Below are 5,000 nucleotides of genomic sequence, written 5' to 3'. Positions count from 1 at the left end.
CGCCCTGTTCAAATGATCAGAGGAATTAATGCTGGTGAGGAGTGGAACTGGACTGATGTCTGATGGCCCTGTGTTTTCCATGGTGGAATTACAACCCTTCTTTTACGGACGTAAATCAAAAGCACAAGAGAATGTGAGATGTTATCGATAATAAATCAATTGGTTTCATGCATTTGTCTGTGTGTGTGTGTGTGTGTGTGTGTCTGAATGTGATTGTATTTCGTCATATCGCATACATTTGTGATATCAGACAGGTTAATTAAGATATTAAAAAGTCATTGGTGATTTTTTCTACAGTGTTGCATGATGGGAATCTAGTGGTTCACTGATATAATCTAGTAAACAAAATAAACAACTTTTTCACCACTCTGTCTGCAAGTGCATTCCTAAACGGCATTTCACGCAGGTCGAAGTGATGTGATATTATCAGAACACAAAGTGGTTACCGTTAGCCGAAAATGTTGGCACTGGAGAGACTTGCCCTCCACCGATGTGTGTAACGTCATACTTACCTGGCAAGGGAGATACCGTGATCAAGAAGGCGGTTCACCCAGGGCGAGGCTCAGCCATTGCACTCCGGCTGTGCTGACCCCTGCGAATTTCCCAAATGTGGAAATCTCGATTGCATAATTTATGGTAGTGGGGGACTGCGTTCGCGCTCTCCCCTGATGTCTTGTTTGATGATAAACCTTGAGGTTGACTTGTGCTTATGGAGATCTTTGAAGTCAGTTGTGAAAGAGATTTTGTGGACCAATTGAAAGGTGGACTAATCGAAAGGTGGAAACATTTGTTTGTAGCGAAACATTGTTGGCATTTTGTGGAAACATCATGTTGCGAAATGCAGCATGGTATTTATGCCACGCTGGTACTTCAATCAAGAGATAGTTGAGAAGCCGCTCTAACCCCACCCCCGGTCATGATGTGTCATACGCGCCCCATGCGCTTACAATATGAAATTGTCCATACATGCGCTCCTCCTTAGCACAGAACAATGCAATAGGTTTTCAACATTCAGAGCTTTTGTGTATTTATTCTGGCTAGTAGGCTAGCTGCATGGGAAATTGTTGCTAATGATGTATTTGTCAGAAGTCATTGTATTTGTCCATTTTTTCCCACAAGGCTGAAATATGTGCCCTCGCTTTGAAATGTTAGCAAGGTTGTGTTTGTATTTCATCCAACTATCTGTGCTAAAAAGTGATGGCTACAGTATATGTAATTTCTTCCCCTTTTGAGTGACCCAAAGTTCAAGCTGCTTATCTAATTGGTGAAAATGCAATGTCTGTTTATCAGACTCACTTTGACTTTATATGGTGTACCAAGAGACGTTCCTTCGCTTAGGGCCTTACCTACCTGAATACACCCGATCTCGTCTGATCTCGGAAGCTAAGCAGGGTCGGGCCTGGTTAGTACTTGGATGGGAGACTGCCTGGGAATACCAGGTGCTGTAAGCATTTTGTCCACTAGGGTGTGCTCTTGCATTATTTCATCAGCAACACTGCCTTGTAGTAAGCGTTTGATGCTGAATTGACTAAATTCAGCTTATATGGGCTAGTCTCCCCTGCCCTTTTAATACGATCAAAGTTCCTTGTGTTGTCAGGGAGCAACTGCCTTTTATTTATAAGACAAATAAGAATATTGTTACTGAATGCAGCTTGTGTGTGCTTTGTGCTCCCTCGCCCTGTTCAAATGATCAGAGGAATTAATGCTGGTGAGGAGAGGAACTGGACTGATGTCTGATGGCCCTGTGTTTTCCATGGTGGAATTACAACCCTTCTTTTACGGAGTAAATCAAAAGCACAAGAGAATGTGAGATGTTATCGATAATAAATCAATTGGTTTCATGCATTTGTCTGTGTGTGTGTGTGTGTGTGTCTGAATGTGATTGTATTTCGTCATATCGCATACATTTGTGATATCAGACAGGTTAATTAAGATATTAAAAAGTCATTGGTGATTTTTTCTACAGTGTTGCATGATGGGAATCTAGTGGTTCACTGATATAATCTAGTAAACAAAATAAACTACTTTTTCACCACTCTGTCTGCAAGTGCATTCCTAAACGGCATTTCACGCAGGTCGATGTGATGTGATATTATCAGAACACAAAGTGGTTACCGTTAGCCGAAAATGTTGGCACTGGAGACACTTGCCCTCCACCGATGTGTGTAACGTCATACTTACCTGGCAAGGGAGCTACCGTGATCAAGAAGGCGGTTCACCCAGGGCGAGGCTCAGCCATTGCACTCCGGCTGTGCTGACCCCTGCGAATTTCCCAAATGTGGAAATCTCGATTGCATAATTTATGGTAGTGGGGGACTGCGTTCGCGCTCTCCCCTGATGTCTTGTATGATGATAAACCTTGAGGTTGACTTCCCGTGCTTATGGAGATCTTTGAAGTCAGTTTTGAAAGAGATTTTGTGGACCAATTGAAAGGTAGGAAACATTTGTTTGTAGCGAAACATTGTTGGCATTTTGTGGAAACATCATGTTGCGAAATGCAGCATGGTATTTATGCCACGCTGGTACTTCAATCAAGAGATAGTTGAGAAGCCGCTCTAACCCCACCCCCAGTCATGATGTGTCATACGCGCCCCATGCGCTTACAATATGAAATTGTCCATACATGCGCTCCTCCTTAGCACAGAACAATGCAATAGTTTTTCAACATTCAGAGCTTTTGTGTATTTATTCTGGCTAGTAGGCTAGCTGCATGGGAAATTGTTGCTAATGATGTATTTGTCAGAAGTCATTGTATTTGTCCATTTTTTCCCACAAGGCTGAAATATGTGCCCTCGCTTTGAAATGTTAGCAAGGTTTGTTTGTATTTCATCCAACTATCTGTGCTAAAAAGTGATGGCTACAGTATATGTAATTTCTTCCCCTTTTTGAGTGACCCAAAGTTCAAGCTGCTTATCTAATTGGTGAAAATGCAATGTCTGTTTATCAGACTCACTTTGACTCTATATGGTGTACCAAGAGTTGTTCCTTCGCTTACGGCCATACCAGCCTGAATACGCCCGATCTCGTCTGATCTCGGAAGCTAAGCAGGGTCGGGCCTGGTTAGTACTTGGATGGGAGACTGCCTGGGAATACCAGGTGCTGTAAGCATTTTGTCCACTAGGGTGTGCTCTTGCATTATTTAATCAGCAACACTGCCTTGTAGTAAGCGTTTGATGCTGAATTGACTAAATTCAGCTTATATGGGCTAGTCTCCCCTGCCCTTTTAATACGATCAAAGTTCCTTGTGTTGTCAGGGAGCAACTGCCTTTTATTTATAAGACAAATAAGAATATTGTTACTGAATGCAGCTTGTGTGTGCTTTGTGCTCCCTCGCCCTGTTCAAATGATCAGAGGAATTAATGCTGGTGAGGAGAGGAACTGGACTGATGTCTGATGGCCCTGTGTTTTCCATGGTGGAATTACAACCCTTCTTTTACGGAGTAAATCAAAAGCACAAGAGAATGTGAGATGTTATCGATAATAAATCAATTGGTTTCATGCATTTGTCTGTGTGTGTGTGTGTGTGTCTGAATGTGATTGTATTTCGTCATATCGCATACATTTGTGATATCAGACAGGTTAATTAAGATATTAAAAAGTCATTGGTGATTTTTTCTACAGTGTTGCATGATGGGAATCTAGTGGTTCACTGATATAATCTAGTAAACAAAATAAACAACTTTTTCACCACTCTGTCTGCAAGTGCATTCCTAAACGGCATTTCACGCAGGTCGAAGTGATGTGATATTATCAGAACACAAAGTGGTTACCGTTAGACGAAAATGTTGGCACTGGAGAGACTTGCCCTCCACCGATGTGTATAATCATACTTACCTGGCAAGGGAGCTACCGTGATCAAGAAGGCGGTTCACCCAGGGAGAGGCTCAGCCATTGCACTCTGGCTGTGCTGACCCCTGCGAATTTCCCAAATGTGGAAATCTCGATTGCATAATTTATGGTAGTGGGGGACTGCGTTCGCGCTCTCCCCTGATGTCTTGTTTGATGATAAACCTTGAGGTTGACTTGTGCTTATGGAGATCTTTGAAGTCAGTTTTGAAAGAGATTTTGTGGACCAATTGAAAGGTGGAAACATTTTTTTGTAGCAAAACATTGTTGGCATTTTGTGGAAACATCATGTTGCGAAATGCAGCATGGTATTTATGCCACGCTGGTACTTCAATCAAGAGATAGTTGAGAAGCCGCTCTAACCCCACCCCCAGTCATGATGTGTCATACGCGCCCCATGCGCTTACAATATGAAATTGTCCATACATGCGCTCCTCCTTAGCACAGAACAATGCAATAGTTTTTTCAACATTCAGAGCTTTTGTGTATTTATTCTGGCTAGTAGGCTAGCTGCATGGGAAATTGTTGCTAATGATGTATTTGTCAGAAGTCATTGTATTTGTCCATTTTTTCCCACAAGGCTGAAATATGTGCCCTCGCTTTGAAATGTTAGCAAGGTTTGTTTGTATTTCATCCAACTATCTGTGCTAAAAAGTGATGGCTACAGTATATGTAATTTCTTCCCCTTTTTGAGTGACCCAAAGTTCAAGCTGCTTATCTAATTGGTGAAAATGCAATGTCTGTTTATCAGACTCACTTTGACTCTATATGGTGTACCAAGAGTTGTTCCTTCGCTTACGGCCTTACCTACCTGAATACACCCGATCTCGTCTGATCTCGGAAGCTAAGCAGGGTCGGGCCTGGTTAGTACTTGGATGGGAGACTGCCTGGGAATACCAGGTGCTGTAAGCATTTTGTCCACTAGGGTGTGCTCTTGCATTATTTAATCAGCAACACTGCCTTGTAGTAAGCGTTTGATGCTGAATTGACTAAATTCAGCTTCTATGGGCTAGTCTCCCCTGCCCTTTTAATACGATCAAAGTTCCTTGTGTTGTCAGGGAGCAACTGCCTTTTATTTATAAGACAAATAAGAATATTGTTACTGAATGCAGCTTGTGTGTGCTTTGTGCTCCCTCGCCCTGTTCAAATGATCA

At 42.3% G+C, this 5,000-nt stretch overlaps 6 non-coding genes across 6 annotated transcripts; all 6 read left to right on the top strand.

Moving 5' to 3' along the window:
* The first annotated feature begins 504 nt into the window (after positions 1–504).
* LOC139547321 (U1 spliceosomal RNA) lies at positions 505–668 on the top strand. Its single transcript, XR_011669401.1, has one exon. It is a non-coding gene; the product is annotated as a U1 spliceosomal RNA (small nuclear RNA).
* Positions 669–1,332: 664 nt separating this feature from the next.
* On the top strand, positions 1,333–1,451 carry LOC139547301 (5S ribosomal RNA). Its single transcript, XR_011669383.1, has one exon. It is a non-coding gene; the product is annotated as a 5S ribosomal RNA (ribosomal RNA).
* A 722-nt stretch (positions 1,452–2,173) lies between these two features.
* LOC139547331 (U1 spliceosomal RNA) lies at positions 2,174–2,337 on the top strand. Its single transcript, XR_011669411.1, has one exon. It is a non-coding gene; the product is annotated as a U1 spliceosomal RNA (small nuclear RNA).
* A 652-nt stretch (positions 2,338–2,989) lies between these two features.
* Positions 2,990–3,108, top strand: LOC139547459 (5S ribosomal RNA). Its single transcript, XR_011669529.1, has one exon. It is a non-coding gene; the product is annotated as a 5S ribosomal RNA (ribosomal RNA).
* A 718-nt stretch (positions 3,109–3,826) lies between these two features.
* LOC139547333 (U1 spliceosomal RNA) lies at positions 3,827–3,990 on the top strand. Its single transcript, XR_011669413.1, has one exon. It is a non-coding gene; the product is annotated as a U1 spliceosomal RNA (small nuclear RNA).
* A 649-nt stretch (positions 3,991–4,639) lies between these two features.
* Positions 4,640–4,758, top strand: LOC139547463 (5S ribosomal RNA). Its single transcript, XR_011669533.1, has one exon. It is a non-coding gene; the product is annotated as a 5S ribosomal RNA (ribosomal RNA).
* Positions 4,759–5,000: the final 242 nt, after the last annotated feature.

The sequence above is a fragment of the Salvelinus alpinus genome, chromosome 20 (genome assembly GCF_045679555.1).
Source record: "Salvelinus alpinus chromosome 20, SLU_Salpinus.1, whole genome shotgun sequence".
Classification (NCBI taxonomy): Eukaryota; Metazoa; Chordata; class Actinopteri; order Salmoniformes; family Salmonidae; genus Salvelinus; species Salvelinus alpinus.
Note: the sequence above shows the minus strand (reverse complement) of the source record. Positions and strands in the feature narration are given on the sequence as shown.